Source organism: Balaenoptera borealis (genome assembly GCF_965194805.1).
Source record: "Balaenoptera borealis genome assembly, chromosome: 16".
NCBI lineage: Eukaryota > Metazoa > Chordata > Mammalia > Artiodactyla > Balaenopteridae > Balaenoptera > Balaenoptera borealis.
Genome location: NC_138872.1, coordinates 13,730,794 through 13,751,961, shown reverse-complemented (window position 1 = coordinate 13,751,961; position 21,168 = coordinate 13,730,794). Strand labels below are relative to the sequence as shown.

Genomic DNA, 21,168 nt, shown 5'->3' with positions numbered 1-21,168 from the left:
AAGTAGGTGTTCAACTCATCTCAATTTGCCCAAGACTTACCCTATTTAAAAAAAATGTTTTATTGAAGTATAGTTGATTTACGTTGTATTAATTTCTGCCTACAGTGAAGTGATTCAGTTATCCATATATATATTCTTTCTCATATTCTTTTCCATTATGCTTTATCACAGAATATTGAATCTAGTTCCCTGTGCTATACAGTAGGACCTCGTTGTGTATCCATTCTCTATGTAATAGTTTGTATCTGCTAACCCCAAACTCCTATTCCTTCCCTCCCCCCTCCCCTTGGCAAACACAAGCCTGTTCTCTATATCTGTGAAGACTTACGCTATTTTAGTACTGTAACCCACAGGCCAAATCCAGCCCACTCCCAGTTTTTGAAAATGTTATTGAGTTAATTGTAGATTCACGTGCAGTTATAAGAAATAATACAGGGAGATCTCTTGTGCACTTTGCCCATTTTCCCCAAATGATAACATTATGTAATACTATAGTATAATATCACATTCAGGGTATTGACACTAATACAGTCCACCATTTTACTTGCTATACTCATTTGTGTGTGTGTGTGTGTGTGTGTGTGTGTGTGTGTGTATTAACTCTAAACAATTTTATCACTCGTGGTTTGTGTATCTACCACCACAGTCAAGATACCACACAGTTTCAACACCACAGGGATCCTTCATTTTTCCCTTTATAACCACACCCACCTCTCTCCCAGGTTATGCCCCAATCCTCATCCCTAACCACAGGCAACCACTAATCTGTCCTCCATTTCTAAAAACGTCATTTCAAAAATGTTGTACAATTGGAACCATATAGTATGTAACTTTGGGTTTGTTTTTTTTTTTCTGCTCAGCATAATTCCCTGGAGATTCAGGAGAGTCATCTAAATTATCATGTGTCTCAATAGTTTGTTCCTTTTTATTGCCGAGGGGTATTCAGTGGTAAGGATGTGCCACAGTTTAACTCTTTACCTGTTGAAGCACATCTGGGCTGGTCCCAGTCTTTGGCTCCACCTCCTGTTTCTGTATACAGTTTTATTGATGCACGGTCACACCCATTCATTTACATATTGTCTACAGCTGCTTTCCAGAGTCGACTAGACCACAGACCATAGGGCCTACAGCCTGAAATATTTACTATCTGACTCTTTTTTTTTTTTAAACATCTTTATTGAAGTATAATTGCTTTACAATGGTGTGTTAGTTTCTGCTTTATAACAAAGTGAATCAGTTATACATATACATATGTTCCCATATCTCTTCCCTCTTGCATCTCCCTCCCTCCCACCCTTTTTTTTTTTTTTGGTTGTGCTGGGTCTTTGTTGCGGCACTCGGGCTTCTCTAGTTGCGGCACGTGGGCTCTAGAGCTTGCAGGCTCAGTAGTTGCGGTGCATGGGCTTAGTTGTGATATGTGGGATCTTAGTTCCCTGACCAGGGATCGAACCCGGCACCCCTGCATTGGGAACCTGGAGTCTTAACTGCTGGACCACCAGGGAAGTCCCTACTATCTGGCTCTTTATAGAAAAAGTCTGCCAACCGCTATTCTAAGCACTTAACATATATTAACCTATTTAACCGTTACAGCATTCCTATGCTGTTGTCAGGATCATAATATTCATTTTGCAAAGGAAGAAACTGAGGCACAGAGAAATTAAGTAATCTGTTGAAGGTCACAGAGTTGAGGCAGATCTTGAACCCAGACGGTCTGGCTCTGGGGGCTGCCCCTTAGCCAGTCCTCTCTCTTAACTCAAGGTATGGGAACACAAACAGGACAGGCAGGAAAGAGGCAGCAGCTGAGCTACCGGGGTTTTTCTTTGAGGGCTGAAAGGATAATAGGATTTAGCCTGTGGTCGTTTGCCTTCTTAGGAGAATAATGCTTGGAACAGAGCTAAAACTTCTCACTAATTTGAATTTAACAATTCAATATAGGGTTTCTTACATTTTCCCAGGATTTAACTAAGGCTCAGGCCCCAGGTCCTGGTCACCTGGTTTCCACAGCTTATTGGCAACTGGAAAACTAGCACAGCCGTTGTTGCTTTGCTTATCTCCCAAGGATTTTCAGATAAGTAGAGACCCGATCCTAGAGACAACTCTTTGGACCAGGGGGAAGCTAAATGGTGCCTTTAAAACGAAGTACCTTCATTTTATTTTATTTATTTTTTGGCTGTGCTACGCGGCTTGCAGGATCTTAGTTCCCCGACCAGGGATCGAACCCGGGCCCCAGCAGTGAACTTCCTAACCACTGGACTGCCAGGGAGCTCCCGAAATACCTTCATTTTAGCTGGGCATAACATTATGAGATGAGAATATTTGGGTCTCCCTTAGGGCCATAAACTATCCTGATTTTCCCAGGATTGAGGCAGGTTTCTGGCAAGTAAGTGCTAAAACCAGGAAAGGCCCCTGGCAGACAGGGATGAGTTGGTCACCCTAGTCCCAGCCCAGATTTGGAGGGCAGAGGGGGGATTTCTTTTTTTTTTTTTTAATTAATTAATTTATTTTTGGTTGTATTGGGTCTTCATTGCTGCGTGCGGGCTTTCTCTAGTTGCAGCGAGCAGGGGGCTACTCTTCGTTGTGGTGCGCAGGCTTCTCATTGCGGTGGCTTCTCTTGTTGCGGAGCACGGGCTCTAGGCGCGTGGGCTTCAGTAGTTGTGGCTTGTGGGCTCAGTAGTTGTGGCTCACAGCCTCAGTAGTTGTGGCTCGCAGGCTCTAGAGCACAGGCTCAGTAGTTGTGGCGCACGGGCTTTGTTGCTCTGTGGCATGTGGGATCTTCCCGGACCAGGGCTCGAACCTGTGTCCCCTGCATTGGCAGGTGTATTCTTAACCACTGTGCCACCAGGGAAGTCCCCAGAGGAGGGAATTTCAAAAGACAAAGATTAGGGACTCCCCTGGTGGTCCAGTGGTTAAGACTTCATGCTTCCAATTCAGGGGGTGCACGTTTGATTCCTGGTGGGGAAGCTAAGATCTCACATGCCACGCGGCCAAAAAATGAAAAAAAAAAAAAAAAAAAGAAAAGACAAAGATTAAAAGAAGCAACATTTCTATTCTTTCAGACGCTTTTGGTTTGTTCTCTTTTCATGGACAATTTGAGAGCTCCACACACACAGAGAGGCTCTTCACCTGTAAGTAACCCAGCCTCTATCTCCTGAGGAAAAGGGCCCTACCCTACCTCATGGAATAGTCATCATCGTGTTCAGGAAATCCATCATGAACATAAAACTATTTTCTATTACACCCTCTCATGCTCAAATTTCCCCAACTGTCCCAATAAAATTCTTTATAGCTGCTTTAAAAAAACAAAAACAAAAAGAAACAAGAGTCAAGGATCACATATTGCATTTAATTGTCATATCTCCTTTGTGTCTCTTTTAATCTAGATGTAGTCCAGCTCCCTAGCCTTCCTTTGCCTTTCAAGACAATTATTATTATTTTTTCAGAGTCTAGGCCAGTTCTACAGGATGTCGCTTAATTTGGATTAGTCTGATTGTTTTTCCAGGTTTAGATTCAGGTTAAATATTTGGCAAAATACTACAAAGGTGATGGTGTGTGTGTCCTTCTTGGGAATGATTTTTAAATTTATAAGAGCTGGCAGCCCAGCCCCTTAGAGGGGAAAATATTGAAATCACTGAAAGGAGAAGTACCTTGGTCAAGGTCATATCTGCTCCTTTGTTGGTGAACCCAGACTCTAATTCTGGTCTCCGTGTCCCTCTGCACCTATGTAGTTGGTCTGTCTTCTCTGTTCTTAGAAATGGACTTTTTTAAAAAAAATTTATTTATTTTTATTTTTGGCTGTGTTGGGTCTTTGTTGCTGCACGCGGGCTTTCTCTAGTTGTGGCAAGTGGGGGCTACCCTTCGTTGTGGTGTGTGAGCTCCTCATTGCGGCGGCTTCTCTTGTTGCGGAGCACGGGCTCTAGGCACGCGGGCTTCAGTAGTTGCGGCGCACAGGCTCAGTAGTTGTGGCTCACAGGCCCTAGAGCACAGGCTCAGTAGCTGTGGTGCACGGGCTTAGTTGCTCCACAGCATGTGAAATCTTCCCAGACCAGGGCTTGAACCCGTGTCCCCTGCACTGGCAGGCGGATTCTTAACCACTGCGCCACCAGGGAAGCCCAGAAATGGACGTTTTTACCTCCCTCCATCGTATACTTTTTTTTTTTTTTTTGGTCAGATCTCTGCTTTAAAAAACAGCAACAAGGGCTTCCCTGGTGGCGCAGTGGTTGAGAATCTGCCTGCCAATGCAGGGGACACGGGTTGGAGCCCTGGTCTGGGAAGATCCCACATGCCGCAGAGCAGCTAGGCCCGTGAGCCACAACTACTGAGCCTGCGCGTCTGGAGCCTGTGCTCCGCAACAAGAGAGGCCGCAATAGTGAGAGGCCCGTGCACCGCGATGAAGAGTGGCCCCTGCTTGCCGCAACTAGAGAAAGCCCACGCACAGAAACGAAGACCCAACACAGCCAAAAAATAAATAAATAATAAATAATTAATTTTAAAAATAAAAATAAAGGCTATCAGAAACTTATATTAAAAAAAAAAAAACCAGCAACAACAACAGCAAGAAAAACCTTTTTTCCTCATTACTTTTGCACAATAAGGCTTGGACTGCTATTGTTTGCTGCAAACTTCTTTGCATCCAATTCTTCCTCTTTTCAAGATAAGGCCTGTTTTTTTCCCAGGGCTCAGGGAACCACACCTATAAGAGCTGTTCCAGGCACGTCCAGCATTGTTTCGCTTTCACTGATAAGGCTCCTTTGCTAAGAGCCCTCCCCTTGTCTCTTACCTGTCTCCACTCTGAGAGTCACTCCTCTCTTAGTTTGAGAGAATGGCCATTTCTGTGAGGGTGCTAGTCAGTCCTTCCTGTGTTGGGCATTCTTGAGAGCCAGTTAGCGACCATCCCCAGAATCGTGGCTTAAACCAAAGGTTCTAAAACTTGAAAATGCATCAGAACCACCCGGAGGGCTTGTTCAATCACTAATTGCTGGGTCCTACATCCAGGATTTCTGATTCAGTAGCTCTGGGGAGGGGTGGAGGATGTGCATTTCTAACATATTCTAGGCGATGCAGACTCTGCTGGTCCACAGGCTGTACTTTACGAATCGTTGGCCTGGGACTTCCCTGGCGGTCCAGTGGTTAGGACTCGATGCTTTCACTGCCGTGGCCCCGGATTCGATCCCTGGGCGGGGAACTAAGATCCCGCAAGCCACCGCAGCATGGCCAAAAATAAATAAATAAATAAATAAATAAATAAAGGCTTACTGGCTTAAGCTGGTGTTTATATAATATCCAGCTGCTTCGATTGAAGTATTTTAAAGTAAGTTACAGACATTATAACACCCTCAAAACCTGACAATGCCCTCTTCCCAGGGGCTCGAAACCTCTACTTTCCCTTCTTCCCACATCTAATCCGTCTTGAAGTTTTCTCTGTTCTAGCGTGCATAGATACCCCAAATCCGTCCCTTTCTCCTACACCATCCAAGTCCAGGCTCACATCCCCTCTCACCTGAATGCTGCAGCCACTTTCTCTCTGGTGTCCTCTCCCACTCCTGCCCCCAACCCCCAGCCGCCCAAGGGATCTTTGAAACGTGCAAGTCAGATCATGTCACTCTGCTGAAAACACATCAGTGGCTATTGCTATTAGAATAAATTGCACACTTCTTCTACAACCAGCCAGAACCTGCATGTCCCAGCCCCTGCCTCCCTGCCTGGAGTTACCACTTACTTCTCCTGCGCTGGAGTCCTCCAGGCCCTGCGCACACCAAACCGTTCGCTTGAAGAAATGGGTAACCCTGGTTGCCTCTAGGGAGGGAACCTCATTAATATATTATCCGTTGAAATAAATAAACAAATAAATACAATAAAAAATGAACTAAAGAAGTAGTTCTGTGATTGCTCTCTAGCCTATCATAATAATCCATGTATTTCTTTTCTTTTTTTTTTTTTTTGGCCTTAACATGCGGCATACAGGATTCCCCCACCAGGGATTGAACTCGCGCCCCCTGCAGTGGAAGCATGGGGTCTTAACCACTGGACCGCCAGGGAAGTCCGCATGTGTTTCTTTTGTATAGAACTGATCATAATCTGTAATTAACTTGCTTCTGTATTCAACTTTTATTTCCCACCCCTCCCCCCATCACTAGATTACAAACCCCCTGAGAGCACGGAGTGTGCTCCCTGGGGCTCACCATTCTCTTCCCAGGGGTTAGCAGAGTGCGAGGTGGGTGGTAGTAACTTCACAAATGTTTGTTGAATGAATGGATCTTGTACAATGGAGGCAAGGTGGGGAGGAATGTGGAATGAAATCACCTGGGGATTCAGAACCTGCATACCTGAACTCCAGACCTGTTGGGACGGAGCCTTCCGGGGTTCATTACTGTGTAATGCACTTTGAATGCCCGAACTTCCTCTGCCAACTCCCGTGCCAAGTGGTTGTGGCTGCTTGAACATGTCAGAGTCAGCAAAATAATGCCAGAATTGTGTTCGCAGCGTCAGGCCTTAGGTTTCCTGCCTGCAAAATGGGCAGAGTGAATTGAAGTTGGCTTCAGTCTTTCTTATGCTGTCTTTAGGATTTTTGCCATATCCTTGGATCACCAATAATATTTTTATTTTCTTCTTTTTTATTTTTTTGGCCGAGCCGCTCGGCTTGCAGGATCTTAGTTCCCCCACCAGGGATCGAACCCAGGCCCCAACAGTGAAAGCACAGGGTCTTAACCACTGGGCTGCCAGGGAATTCCCTACCAGTAATATTTTTGTTAGTATTTTTCTTGAAATCAATTCACTTATTTTTACTTACATACATTTTATTTCAAAAGGAAATGCTCTATCAATGTGTAAGCAGAAAACTTGCATCAAAACAAAAAGTAGAGTAAAAATAAAATCAGTGAAACAACATGTGATTACATTTTAGGTAGCTACTGCTGCCTGCTGGAAGCTTTAGCATTTCAGATGGCATGTCCTTTGTAAAGAAAAAAGGAAATTACACTGAGATTTCTTACTAAAGGTGGAAGAATTGGAAGGTGATTGAAAAAATGGGTGATTTTCTCACAGTGCTATTTAGTGATGTCTGGATATTTTACCAAGAATCATCTCACCTGCCCATGGGGAAATGTCTAATTCAAGCAGCTCATTTCAAAAGTGGAGAAAATGAGGCCAGAATGGGGAATGGAATTTCTCCAGGACACTCATTGGGTATTTATCAAGTGATTTGGATTGTGAGCTTTGATAATAGGGGCTGCAGGGACTTCCTGGCGGTCCAGTGGTTAAGACTCCACGCTCCCAATGCAGGGGGCCCGGGTTCGATCCATGGTCAAGGAACTAGATCCCGAGTGTCACAACTAAAGATCCTGCAGGCGGCAACGAAGACCCGGTGCAGCCAAATAAATAAATAAATATTAAAAAAAAAAAAAAAAAAGAGGGGCTGCAGCCACATGTGTCTGGGGCAGGGACTGGCACATAGTGTCACTCAAGAAATGTGTCTGCGATTACTAACATTTCTCTTATATAGTCATCATCGACTCCATGTACTTCTGGGGCAATTGACATTTGATCTTTTTTGTCCTTAACTGAACTTTCAGTTCTTTGAGGGCAGGGACTGTATCTCATATTTTACATAACAGCTTTTATTGAGATATAGTTCACATACCATTCAATTCATCCACCGAAAGTGTAAAATTCAAATAAAAAGTATATTTACAAAATTAAAATGGTTTTTAGTGTATTCACAGAGCTGTGCAGTTGTCATCACAATATTACTACACTTTCATCGCCCCAAAAAGAAACCCTGTACCCACTAGCAGTCACTTTCTATCTCTCCCTCCCCTATCCTTTGGTAACCACGAACCTACTTTCTGTCTCTATGGTTTTGCTTATCAGGACGTTTCATATAAATGGAATCACAACCTGTGACCTTTGTGACTGGCTTCTTTCACTTAGCATAATGTATCAAGGTTCACCATGTAGCATGTATCAGTACTTTATTCCTTTTTTTTTAATGATTTTTAAGAAATTAATTATTTATTATTTTTTATGTTTGGTTGCATTAGGTCTTCGTTGCTGTGTGTGGGCTTTCTCTAGTTGCGGCGAGCGGGGGCTACTCTTCATTGCGGTGCGCAGGCTTCTCATTGCGGTGGCTTTTCTTGTTGTGGAGCACGGGCTCTAGGTGTGTGGGCTTCAGTAGTTGTGGCACACGGGCTCAGTAGTTGTGACTCGCGGGCTCTAGAGTGCAGCCTCAGTAGTTGTGGTGCATGGGCTTAGCTGCTCTGGGGCATGTGGGATCTTCCCGGACCAGGGCTCGAACCTGTGTCCCCTGCATCATTGGCAGGCAGGTTCTTAACCCCTGTGCCAGCAGGGAAGTCCAAGTACTTTATTCCTTTTTATGACTGGATAATATTCCATTGATGGATATACCACATTTTATTGATACATTCATTGGTTGATGGACATTTGGGTTGTTTCTACTTTTGTGCTCCTACGAAGAGTGCTGCTATGTACATTCATGGCCAAGATTTTGTGGGGACACATGTTTTCAGTCCTCTTGGGTAGATATCTAGAAGTGGATTGTGGAGTCACGTGGTAACTCTAAGTTTAACCTTTTTAGGGGCTAGATTGTTTTCCAAAGCAGCTGCACTGTTTAAGTTGTACCTCATAATATTTTGTGTCTTATGTTACTTTGGAGCTTTTGGTTGCAAGGTATGAAGACTCACTCAGTGGACTTTGGGAAAGGGTGGGTTTGTGGTAAGGATATTTGTAGGAATCTTACCTGTGGCTTCATCCTTATAGAAAGCCAGCAACAGCCAAATAAAGAGGCCTCGCAGGAGAATCAGAATCAGGATCATCTCACCTTATCCTGTTCAGCCATACTGCCTCCCTGCTGCTCCTGGGACGCCCCAAGTAAATTCCTGCCTTTGCTCCCTCTGTCGGCAATTCCCTTTCCTCAGATATTTTGAGGGCTGCTGTCTTGTCATCATTTGTGGGTCACCTCAAATGTCATCTCCTTTCTGGAGTCTGACCTGACTTCCTAAAGTAGCTTCACCAGTCTCTAGTCTCTCTGTTCGATCACCTGTATTATTTCTTTCATGGCATTGATCACTTTCTTATATTATTTATGTGTTTACTTGGGGATTATTCATCCCTCTGCCCAGTCTCTCCACCCCCAGAACCTGAGCTCCCTGGAAACAGGCCTGTCTTGTTCACCCTTCCATCTTCTGTCCTGGAATAAGTGGCTGTGAGTATGTCACCTTACATGGTAGAAGGGACTTGGCAGATGTAATGAAGTCAAGGATTTTGACATGGAGGGATTATCTGGACTTATCCGAGTGGGTCCAATGTAACCACAAGGGTCATTGTAAGAGGGAAGCTGGAGGGTCAGAATCAGAGATATGACAACAGAAGCAGAGGTGGGAGTGATGTGAGTGCTGGCTTTGAAGACAGAAGGAGGCCATGAGGCAAAGAATGTGGGCAGCTTCTGGAAGCTGGAAAGGCAAGGAAACTGAATCTTCCCTACAGCCTCCAGAAGGACGGCACCCTTCGATTTTAACCCCATAAGTTCTATTCCAAACTTGTGACATCCAAAAATGTAAGATAATTATTTGTGTTAAGCCACTACATTTGTGGCAAGTTGTGAGAGCAGCAGTAGGAAGTAAATACAGCACTCGAAAAGCACTTGGCAAAAAGATGGATGAATGAAGAAGGCCTCACAGACACTTAGGTCCTACAGAGAGCTCTGCTGGCATTGACGACATGGTCGCAGGGCACCACTTACCACTAGCAAAGTTAGAGCCCTGCCCTTAACCAAACTCTGTTTCTTTCTCTATTTTGGGGTGTCTAGGGGTCATCTTCCTTCCCTTCCTGCCACCTACTAGTTTCCCTTACCCTCTACTGGCTTCCCTTACCCTCTCCTCTGCTTGGTTCCTGGTCAAACTGGCTTGATGTTTATATATATATTTATATGTATATATGTGCATATGTGTTGTGTGTATATATATATATTTTTTTTTTCCACATATTTTGGTCCCTTCTGTGTCTTTATTTTATTTTAATTTTTTAAAATTTATTAAAAAAAATTTTTTTTTGGAGTGTAGTTCATTTACAATGTTGTGTTAGTTTCTGCTGTACAGCAAAGTGAATCACTTATACATATACATATATCCACTCTTTTTTAGATTCTTTTCCCATGTAGGTCATTACAGAGTATTGAGTAGAGTTCCCTGTGCTATACAGTATGTTCTTATTAGTTATCTATTTTATATATAGTAGTGTGTAGATGTCAATCCCAATCTCCAGGGACTTCCCTGGTGGTCCAGTGGGTGAGACTCTGAGCTCCCAATGCAGGGGGCCAGGGTTCGATCCCTGGTCGGGAAACTAGATCCCGCACGCTGCAACTAAGACCTGGCGCAGCCAAAAAAAAAACCAAAAAATTCCAATCTCCCAATTTCTCCCTCCCCTCTTCTGTGTCTTTAATAATGATATTCTATCTCTTCCATGGTTTTGATCCTAGCATCCTGTCTGCTGAAGTTCCCGGGGTCTAATACCACCTTTGCTTGGTGTGCTGATTCCAAGGATTGTTTCTGTGGGTTGTAATTTAGTATTGTATGAGCCCAGCGCCTCATTTCCTGTCCTCGAATTTTCATTTCAACCCGAGACCCTTGCTCTCTGAGACATCTCTCTCTCCTGGCCGTCATAGTATCAGTTCGCACTTAACTGGTTTGGTTTTTTGGTTCTATTTTTTTGGCCTCTGGGGGTTTCCCTTACTTTCTTGCGAATTCAGTTATTCATTTGAAAGAATATTTGTTATCTTTTACCCAGAATTTTCAGATGTGTTTGAGTCGGGGGTAGGGGAGTAGAGTGTTTCAGGTTATCTAAATCTGCTATATTGCTGGGAAAGAACTGCCTTCACTTTTCTTTTTTTCATATCGTTTCTTTGAGTCCTTTTTTAACTAGCTGATTCACTCTATAGTTTCTGATTTACAGTCATCTTCAATGGAAATCTGACAAGTCAACCTGTTTGCTGTTTGGCCAAATATTTTTGTACCCAGCTACATCAGAAATCACTCACCACCCCATGCATTGGCTGCCTTTAGGGCTGAGGCCCATATATGATCCAGTCAGCCGTGGTGCGAGCAGAAGTGTCCAGTCACACAATACCAAGGTCAGTGACCCGCCGCCCTTCCTTTAGAAGCGTCTGTGGGCGGGGCAGGTATCATGATTGGTACGTATGGCAATTTATCTTTAATAGACTCTGCAATCCAGTTGATTAATAATAGCCAGAGAGTTTTTTTTTTAAAGCTAGAATCTTAAATTGGCTTATCCCTTCACCCCTGGCATAGATATTGTTTTTATGCCCCAACACTTCCATTTCTCTGATGTTCCTACTCTGTAATTACTAAATAATTAGAAGAGGGGTTAATCCTTTTAAATGAGCTCACTGTCATCACTTTAAAACTCAACTTCATTAAAAAAAAGAAACTCGGGCTTCCCTGGTGGCGCAGTGGTTAAGAATCAGCCTGCCAATGCAGGGGACACGGGTTCGAGCCCTGGTCTGGGAAGATCCCAAATGCTGCAGAGCAACTAAGCCTGTGTGCCACAACTACTGAGCCTGCGTGCCACAATTACTGACCCTGCGTGCCACAATTACTGAAGCCCGGGCGCCTAGAGCCTGTGCTCCGCAACATAGAGTAGCCCCTGCTCGCTGCAACTAGAGAAAGCCCGCGCGCAGCAGTGAAGACCCAATGCAGCCAAAAATAAATAAATAAATAAATAAATAAATAAATAAATAAATTAAAAAAAAAAAGAAAAATAATGGGCCAATCCCATGACATTGATTTCCAAACCCAAGAATGGGTTTTGACCCACCATCTGGAAAACATGATGTGTTCTCATGAAGCCAACTCCAGTATTGCCTTTTGGAGAAACTGATTTGGCCATCTTCAAGGATGTCCTTTCACAACTAAGCCCCAAAGCTCCAGCCTCGGTGATTCTTTCATTTTGAGGCGCTGAACCGCCTTGATCCAAAACACAGCCATTGGGAATTCCCTGGTGGTCCAGTGGTTAGGACTCTGCACTTCCACTGCAGGGGGGCCGGGTTCCATCCCTGGTCGAGGAACTAGGATCCCACATGCTGTGTGGCCAAAAACAAAGAAACAACAGCAAAACAACAACAACAACAAAAAACAACTGCCATTATGCTAAAGAACTTACTTCCTTGTCTCCTCCCCACGCCCCCCTCTGGTCCCATTCCTCTGCTGGTTCTGAGAAGCTCCTAAGCTTGACATCATTGAGGTCATGTAGAAAGAGTTTGTTAGTGAGATCTTTGCTTCCTTCTTTGTATTTTGTGATTACTAATACCTATTAAAACATTGCTTTAAAGTGAGAGGTACAAGGAAATTCACTGTAATAGTAAAGAAAGGAAACAACCTGAATGTCTACTAGTAACATCCACGTACTTATAACAGTGGTTAAAAAAAAAAAAAAGCCAGACAGCTCTCTATGAACCTTACCATAAAGGTCCTTGTGGGGCAATTTCCATGATACATTATTAAGTGATACAACAAGGGTTGAAACATGGTGGACGGTAGGCTCTTGTTTGTACAAGAAGCAACACACATAATAAGGTTGCGTATGCAAAGGACAAGTAAGAAATGGTGACAGTGGTGTCCCTGGAACACAGGTGGGAGAGACTTACTTTCCACTGTTTACCTTTTTATATATACCTTTTGAGTTTCTACCATTATTTAAAATTTCTTCTTTTTCATATCTCTGAACAAGATATGAAACAAGATAGGAAAATTTCACAATTGCATTAACCACAATAGGTACTTTAAAAAAACAGTTTTGTTGAGATAGGATTCACATACCATAAAATCCACCCTTTTAAAGTGTACACGTCAGTGTTTTTAGCATATCCATAGAGTCACACAACCATCACCACTTTCTAATTTCAGAATATTTTCATCAGCCTAAAAAGAAACCCAGCACCCCGCCCCCAGCAACTGACCACCAGCCCCCCACCCCCATCCTCTGATCCCTAGCAACCAATAATCTACTTTCTGTTCTGTAGATTTGCCTATTTTGAACATTTAACCTAAATGGAATCATATAGCATGAGGCTGGCTTCTTTCACTTAGCACAATGTTTTCAAGGTTCACCTGTGTTATCAGTACTTTGTTCCTTTATTTGTTTAAAAAATTAATTATTTATTTATTTTTGGCTGCGTTGGGTCTTAGTTCCGGCACTCGGGATCTTTCGTTGCGGCGTGCAGGCTCCAGGGTGCGTGGGCTCTGTAGTTTGCGGCACGCGGGCTCTAGTTGAGGTGCGCAAGCTCAGTAGTTGTGGCACGCGGGCTTAGTTGCCCCACGCGATGTGGGATCTTAGTTCCCTGATCAGGGATCGAACCCGCGTTGCCTGCACTGGAAGGCGGATTCTTTAACACTGGACCACCAGGGAAGTCCCTTTGTTCCTTTTTATTACCTAATAATATTCCACTGTACGGAGAGACCACTTTGGCTTAACCATTCAACAGTTGATGGTCACTTGGGTTGTTTCCATTTTTGGCCATTACGAATAATGTTGCTATGAAGATTTCTGTACAAGTTTTTGTGTGGACATATGTTTGAAATCCTCTTGGGTATATACCTAGGAGTGGAATTCCTGGGTCATATGGCAACTCTACATTTCACATTTTGAAGAACTGCCAAACTGTTTTCCAAAATGGCTGCACCATTTTATAGACCCACCAGCAGTGTATACACGTTCCAGTTTCTCCTCATCCTTTCATCCTCGCCAACACTTAAAAAATGTTTTTTAAGCATAGGGTAGCAAATTATTTCTTCCTAAAGCAAATGCATTTAAGAAGTAAATCTCAGGGACTTCCCTGGTGGTCCAGTGGCTAAGACTCCACTCTCCCAATGCAGGGTGCCCGAGTTTGATCTCTGGTCAGGGAAGTAGTTCCTGCATGCCGCAACTAAAGATCCCACATGCTGCAACGAAGATCCCGCATGGGGCAATGAAGATCCACATGTGGCAGCTAAGACCCGGTGCAGCCAAAATAAATAAATATTAAAAAAAAAAAAAAGAAGTAAATCTCAGAAAGATGGGACTTCCCTGGCGGTCCAGTGGTTCAGATTCCGTGCTTCCAATGCAAAAGGCACAGGTTCCATCCCTGGTTGGGGAACTAAGATCCCACATGCCATGCAGCATGGCCAAGAAAATATATTAAAAAAAAAATAAAAAAAGAAGTAAATCTCAGAAAGAAAAAAAGCCAAGAGTTAGCTGGGCTTAAAATTCTTCTAGCTGTGGAAAGTCATTTACAGGTTGTAGGGAGGGGAAGGTCTGTTGCAGCCAGCTCCGGTGCCAATTTCAACGGGCTCCTGTGCCACCTCTGGCACAAAAATCACAGATTGCCATCCCCTGATCTTGGTCTAAAGCAAGAGGCATGAATAAGGTTACTCTGGATTGAAAGGCTTGGACAGCTCTGTACTACCAGAAATGTGCCTTAAATGTGATTCTTCACAGAGATGTTTCCTCCATTTTAAGCAAAACAACACACTAAAGCATTCATTGCCTCTAAATCTCTTCTGTCTGTCTGTTCCCCCTCAGCTGTGTGTCCTACCTGGAGAGTGGAGTGGTTCAGAGTACAGTCTGGGCATGGGGCCTGGGCCAGTGCCAGCTCATTTTCAGATTAAGTATTTTGAAACAGAGTTTTAGGCATGTACAGGGTTTAGGTATCCACCCGAGCAATCTATTTTCACTTGCAGGGAAATTTCAGACTGTAATCACTATAATGAGGCAAAATGGGGAGAAAAGGAGGAAATTGTTCCTAACCTTTGGATATTAATCCCTGCAAGCCCCAACTTTGGAACTGCCATCCATAATCATTATTAACATTTATTGAGGGACTTCCCTGGTGGCGCAGTGGTTAAGAATCCGCCTGCCAGTGCAGGGGACACGGGTTTGATCCCTGGTCTGGGAAGATCCCACATGCCGCGGAGCAGCTGGGCCCATGCGCCACAACTACTGAGCCTCTGCTCTAGAGCCCGTGAGCCACAACTACTGAGCCCATGTGCCACAACTACTGAAGCCCGTGTACCTAGAGCCCGTGCTCTGCAACAAGAGAAGCCACTGCAATGAGAAGCCCGCGCATTGCAATGAAGAGTAGCCCCCACTCGCCGCAACTAGAGAAAGCCCACACGCCGCAACAAAGACCCAACGCAGCCAAAAAAATAAACAAAAAAAATAAAATACATTAAAAAAAATTTTATCAGGGGTGTACTTTGTGTTTGACACTGTTCTTTGGGCTTTTACCATATTGTTTTATTTAAATCCTCATAATAGTCCTATGAAATAGGTATTATTATCATTGTAGTTCCCATTTTAGGAAGTGGAGGCACAGAAAGTCCAAGTAACTGGTCATCAGCATACAGGTTTATAAGTAGCAGAACCAGCTGAGCAATTCAGGCAGTGAGTGCTAAAGCCCACACTCTTAGCCCCTAGGCTATATGGTCATACAGTGAAAGAGGGAAGAATATAGGGGACTGTGAGAAAGGCAGGGACAGAAGCAGAGCCTCTGCTGGCTGGACCAGACAACTGAGAAGCATTCACTCATCCACTTATTTAAAGCCTGTGGCTGAAGTAGTAAATGCTTGGGTTCCCAGATTCCCTTGCAGCGAGGGTGACCCTGTGGCCTATACCTCCACTGTAATGAGGTGGAAGGGGATGTTTGTTTGGGGGGTGGGGGACACTGAGAGGGAAGGGAGTAATTTTGGGGAAGAGTTTTATATAGGAAAAAAAATTGAGAGATATAATGTCTCTCTTGACATCTATTCACTCTTCTGCTTCCTGCATTTGGACTTGATGGTGAGTTGATGTGATGTTTCAGCTGTGGCAGCCATCTTGTATCCATGAGGCTGTAAACTAAGGGCAGAAAGCAAATACTCTGAAGATGGTGGAGCAGAAGAGTTGTAATATCCTGTTCCTTGATGAACACACTCTGAAACTCTCTACCTTTAGACAAGTTTGTATGACAATTAAATGTCTTTATTGTTTTTGTGTCTCTGGAGAGGCAGTAAAGCATAATAGTTAAGAACATGAGCTTGTGAGCTCTGGTTTATATCCTCACTCTAGCAATGAGTGCTCATACTCTTAGGCAAATTAATTCCTTGTTGAATTCTCCCCTTTACTCATCTGTAAAACAGAGATAATAAAAACCCATTGCTTAGGGTTACTGTGAGGGTTAAATGAACTAATATATGTAAAGGATTTGGAATAGTGCCTGGTAAGTATAGGGTTTCTATGAGTGCTGGCTAGTACAATCTTTTTGCTGCTATAAGTACCCCCTCCCCCTCTGCCCAAACTTTTAATTTTTATTTTGGAAAATTTCAGGTCTACAGAAAACTTGCAAGAATAATGAATAAACACCTATGTACCCCTGAAGCTAGATTTACTAATTGATAAAATTGTGTTGCATTTGCTTACATGCACTCTGTGTGTGCATGCGTGCGTGTTTGTGTATGTGTGTGTATTTTTTTTTTTTTTTCCCATGTGAATCATTTGAGAGTAAGTTGTAGGCAGGCTACTTAGCATTATTATCAGTCTGGTAATGTGTTACTTGCATATACGACATGTGACCCAAGCTAGACCAATTGAACAAATTCATCTTTTGAATTTGAATCTCAGAACAAGGTGATGAGAAGATGGGATAAAATGATTCATCTCTAGATTTACTTGCTGGTCCCAGATAAGATGTTCAGGATCTTCGTTTCCCCTAGTTTTTGACATTTCTGGCCCTGGTCCTTCAGTTGTCCCTTTGATTCTGTGAGTTCCTGTGTATCATTTTATTACATTCCAGAGTCTATCGTTGTTGCTGGCAACCCAGGAAACCTGACTGGCATCGCTGCCCTCGAGGAAGTGAGCAACCCTCCTGGGAACATGGAAGCAGAGGCTTTGTGCAATCAGAAATGTGGTAGGGAGAATCTCTTAATTTTTGGAGGGCTTTAGCTACATGACCTTCTAATCCCATTTGCACCGAGTTTATGCTTCTGTGTCTCCTAGGCCAAACAATTTTATTGGGGGTAATTTCAGATCTGAGACTACTCTTCCTGCCTACTGAAAGTTCTCAAGCACAGTTCAACAGAAGTCCACACATGTAGACTGTTTGACTTATTAATGTTGCGTAATAAACCACCGCAAACTTTAGTGGCTTAAAGAACAACCATTTTATTATCTCTCATGATATTGTAGGTCGATTGGGCTCAGTGGGTGGTTTTTCTTTTCCAGATCTAATTGATGGGGGCTGTAGGGACTGGAATGTGCAAGAAGGCTGACTCACGTGGCTGGCAGTTACTACTGGCTTTTGCCTGGGACCTTAGCTGGGGCTGTTGACTGGAGTGTCTTAGTTTTCCTCCATGTGGCCTCTACATGTGGCTTGGCTTCCCACAGCATGGCGGCTGGTTTCCAAGAGGAAGGAAATGAAAGCTGCCAATCATCTTAAGGCATGGGCTTGAAAGTCCTACCATGTAACTTCCACCATTTCCAGTGGTCAAACAGTCATGGGGCAAATCGCATTCAAGGAAGTGGAAATAAGGCTTACCTCTTGATGGAGGAGTGGCTTGTGCAAACAAGGAGGACGGAATGATGGCAGCCATCTTCATAGACTTTTTACTAGAGCGTGTCACTCATTTGCCTTAGATTTTAAGTCTATAGTAGTGTTTCCCAGGTGTCAGTGTGGGATCACGTACAGGTTCCATCCAAACCTTGCCAAAGTCAGCACTGAAGTCGCTTCCTCCTGGAAGCCTTCTCCGACACCCCTTGAGTTACAGGTGTGTCCCTGGGTTCTCAAACAACTTGTGCTTATTTTTTTTTATTGTTAATGTCATTTATACTTCCTGTGAACATATATATTAATTAATATTGATAGAATAAATGGTTGATTTCCTTTATTTTTTCCCATTGTTTTCCTCCTCCCTCCTTTCTTCATTCGTTCTTTTTTTCCCCACGAACACTTACTAATTGCCTGCTATAGGTCAGATGCTCATCTAAGTAAGGGAGTCACTGCAGTGAACTAAACAGACAAATTTCCTACCCTCTTGGAGTTTACAGTCTAGAGAGGGAGACGGACAATTAAAAAAAATTCAAATACTGTTGGGACTTCCCTAGTGGCACAGTAGTTAAGAATCAGCCTGCCAGGGGCTTCCCTGGTGGCGCAGTGGTTGAGAATCTGCCTGCTAATGCAGGGGACATGGGTTTGAGCCCTGGTCTGGGAAGATTCCCACATGCCGCGGAGCAACTGGGCCCGTGAGCCACAATTACTGAGCCTGCGCTCCACAACAAGAGAGGCCGCGATAGTGAGAGGCCCGCGCACCGCGATGAAGAGTGGCCCCCGCTTGCCACAACTAGAGAAAGCCCTCGCACAGAAACGAAGACCCAACACAGCCAAAAATAAATAAATAAAAATTAAAAAAAAAAAAAAAGAATCCGCCTGCCAATGCAGGGGACATGGGTTCGAGCCCTGGTCTGGGAAGATCCCACATGCCGCAGAGCAACTAAGCCCTTGCATCACAACTACTGAGCCTGTGCCCTAGAGCCCGCGAGCCACAACTACTGAGCCCGCATGCCTAGAGCCCGTGCTGCACGACAAGAGAAGCCACCGCAACGAGAAGCCCGCACACCGCAACGAAGAGTAGCCCCTGCTAGCCACAACTAGAGAAAGCCCACGCGCAGCAACGAAGACCCAACGCAGTCAAAAATAAATAAATGAATAAATTTATTAAAAAAAAAGATTTCCTTAAAAAAAATTCGGATAGTGTTAATCCTAATGAAGAAATTAAGACAAGGTTATGTGACTCTGGGCTGTGTGTGTGTGTGTGTGTGTGTGTGTTGCTTTAGAAGATCTACCTGAGGAGGAGACATTTCAGCAGAGATCTGAGTGACAGTGGGGAGCAAGACAGGAAGAAAGAAAATTCCAGACGGCAAAGGGAACAGCAAGTGAAAGGCCCTGAGGCATGCTTGGTATGTTCAGGAAACATCAAGAATGTTAGTGTCTGGCATGGGGTAAGAAATATGAAGAGATAGATTATAGCTAGTGGGAAGCAGCCTCATAGCACAGGGAGATCAGCTCAGTGCTTTGTGACCACCTAGAGGGGTGGGATAGGGAGGGAGACGCAAGAGGGAAGAGATATGGGAACATATGTATATGTATAACTGATTCACTTTGTTATAAAGCAGAAACTAACACACCATTGTAAAGCAATTACACTCCAATAAAGATGTTAAAAAAATACAAAACAAAATCAAAAAAAAAAAAAAAAAAAAGAGATAGATTACTTGAGATCAGAGAGGGAAGCAGAGACCAAATCAGTTAGGGTCTGGGTTTTATCCCAAATGCCATGGGATGCCATTGAAACAGGAGGGAAGGGGGCAGGGCACAACCTCTAAAAGAATGACATAGCCATTGAGGACACGGCAAAAACTGGTTAGAACCAACTAAGTCCAAGACGGTGGAAGATTTGACTTCCAGTAGACCTTGAGCCTCATTATACGCTCATTGTAATACATTGGCATGTTAAATGACACAACCATCAGCGCCATGACAGTTCCTAGGCTAACCATAAAAGGCCAAAAAGTGGGCAGTGGCCCAATTCCTTGAAAACCCTGCCCCTTCTCCAAAAGAGGTGGAATAATCCTCCCACTCGTTAGCCTATGAAATTACCCAGCCCATAAAAACTAACCATCCCATATTTTGGGGCCTCTCACCTTGTGAGATGGCCCACACTCTGTCTGTGGAATGTGTTTCTCTCTATAAATAAATCCACTTCTTACCCATCACTTTGTGTTTCACTAAATTCTTTCTGTGATGAGACATAAAGAACCTGAGCTTCATTAAGTCCTGAGACCAGGTGTGTGATCTCAATTAAAAGACAGTGGGTTCTCAAGAAACAAGAAAAGTCTCAAACAATCTAACCCTACACCTAAAGCAACTAGAGAAAGAAGAACAAAGAAAACCCAAAGTCAGTAGAAGGAAAGAAATCATAAAGATCAGAGCAGAAATTAATGAAATAGAAATGAAGAAAACAATAGCAAAGATCAATAAAACTAAAAGCTGGTTCTTTGAGAAACAAAATTGATAAACCCTGAGCCAGACTCATCAAGAAAAAAAGGAAAAAAAAGGAGAGGATGCAAATCAATAGTATTAGAAGTGAAAAAGGAGAAGTAACAACTGACACTGAAGAAATACAAAGGGTTATGAGACTACTACAAACAACTATATGCCAATAAAATGGACAACCACGAAGAAATGGACAAATTCTTAGAAAAGCACAACCTTCTAAGACTGAACCAGGAAGAAATAGAAAATATAAACAGACCTATCACAAGTAATGAAATTGAAACTGTAATTAAAAATCTTCCAACAAACAAAAGTCCAAAAACAGAAAAAAAAAAAAAAAAAAGAAGAGTGGGTTCTGGCTAGGTTCAAGTCCCAGCTCGTGGGTTCAAGTCCCAATCTGGGTTTTGGCTGGGTTTGGGTCCTGGCCTGTGGGTTCAAGTCCCACTCTGTGTTGTGCAGTTTCACCATTGGAACATGTTCAGGTTGGAAGTGACATAATTTAATGTATGGTTTTTGAAAGATCCCTCTGGCTACTGAGTGGGGGAGTGGCTTATAGGATGACTAATGGGAGAAGCAAGGAGAGCAGCTAGGGGACAGCTGCAGTTGTGCAGGTGAAAGGTCACCCAGGGTCTTAGTATTTCATCTCTGGATTCTCAACATATAACATGGTACTTGGTATCTGTTGTTTGATGAGCAAATATTGACTGCATCCATACTATTGCTAAGTTCTGTTGTGGGTGTTAAGAATATATCAGAGAACAAAAGACACAAAAGCCCTACCTTCATGGAGCTTTCATTCTAGTGAGGAAAAGAGATAATTAGCACCATAAACAAAATTACATGGTGTTTCCAATGATAGAAAGTGCTACAGAGAGAAATGAAGCAAGGAGGAGGGGTAGGGGAAGCTGGGATTGAAGTGGGTGGGAATTTAAAATAGAGAAATTAGGGAAGGTCTCACTGAAGCAGTGACATTTGGACAATGACCATGGGGGAGGTGAGTGATTTGGATTTTCTGGAAAAAAGTGAGCTAGGCAGAGGAAATAGCAAATGCAAGATCTTTGAGGCCAGAGTGTGCTAGG

General features: G+C 43.4%; 1 long non-coding RNA gene across 1 annotated transcript in view; it reads right to left on the bottom strand.

The window, feature by feature from the left end:
• The window catches only part of LOC309613800, a 76,769-nt gene extending 56,631 nt beyond the window's left edge, over positions 1-20,138 (bottom strand). Inside the window, exon 1 of the long non-coding RNA XR_014235896.1 lies at positions 18,416-20,138. This is a non-coding gene — a long non-coding RNA (uncharacterized lncRNA). The remainder of the gene's footprint in view (positions 1-18,415) is intronic.
• Between the last annotated feature and the right edge of the window lie 1,030 nt (positions 20,139-21,168).